General features: G+C 28.5%; 1 protein-coding gene across 1 annotated transcript in view; it reads left to right on the top strand.

The window, feature by feature from the left end:
- Positions 1-660: 660 nt before the first annotated feature.
- The window catches only part of LOC111677835 (globin CTT-Z), a 16,918-nt gene continuing 16,563 nt past the window's right edge, over positions 661-1,015 (top strand). The window contains exon 1 of the mRNA XM_046950301.1: positions 661-819. The gene's annotated coding sequence lies outside the window, so the exon portion shown is untranslated. The remainder of the gene's footprint in view (positions 820-1,015) is intronic.

Genomic DNA, 1,015 nt, shown 5'->3' with positions numbered 1-1,015 from the left:
ACTATAGACTAGACTATAGACTAGACTATAGACTAGACTATAGACTAGACTATAGACTAGACTATACTATAGACTAGACTATAGTATAGTATATAAATTATTATATAGACTTTTCTATATAATAGTCTATAGAATAGTGTATTGAATAGTCCATGGACTATGTATATTAACGAGCCTATTGACTACTGCTTTGACCAGTTTATGAATTAGTCTATTGACTATTCTAAGAACTTGTCTATTGCCTAGTCTGTTGATCAGTCTACTGACTATTCTGTTCACTACTCTAACGACTAGACTCTTGCGTAATCCATGGACTAGTCAATAAACTAGGCTAAGAAGAATATAATGACAAGTCTGTAGTCATTCTATTGATAAATCTACGTTTACTGATTAGTGTGTTGACCAACCTGTTGACTAATCAGCAGACTAGTCTATTGACTAGTAGTCTATCGCTGATTATATCGGCCAGTTATAGTGTAAATATGTAGGTGACTTAAGGCAACTTTGTGCATTACAAACGGTTTTGAAAATTTCATTTGACTCATTTTGAATCTATATTATTCTAAATTGATTAAAATTGTTTTCTTAAAATTTATAAAAAATAAAATTTTTTAAGGTCTTAATGAGCGTCCAGCACACACTACAGTCAAAGGTCTCATAAAAAACACTGACACAGCTGGACGTCTATCAGTTGTTGATTAACTGGCCTCAAGTGAAGACGTTCGTCAGAACAAATAAAAAATATAAAAATATTAAACAACAAAATAAATAACATCAAAGTGCTAAAGAATTCAAATAAGTCAATCCATAACAACAAACGTGAGTCTACAAGATTAAATGAAATTGATTAACAATAGTTTAATAAACAAGCAGTATTTTTTACACTTTTGACATGTGTGATAATCGCACAAATATATATTTTTTGCGTTATGCTCTATAAATTTTAATAATAGAAAATAAAACTTATAATTTATTATTAAATTAATTAAAAAATGTATAGTTTTTTTTTTTTTTT

This window comes from Lucilia cuprina, chromosome 4, assembly GCF_022045245.1.
Source record: "Lucilia cuprina isolate Lc7/37 chromosome 4, ASM2204524v1, whole genome shotgun sequence".
NCBI lineage: Eukaryota > Metazoa > Arthropoda > Insecta > Diptera > Calliphoridae > Lucilia > Lucilia cuprina.
Note: the sequence above shows the minus strand (reverse complement) of the source record. Positions and strands in the feature narration are given on the sequence as shown.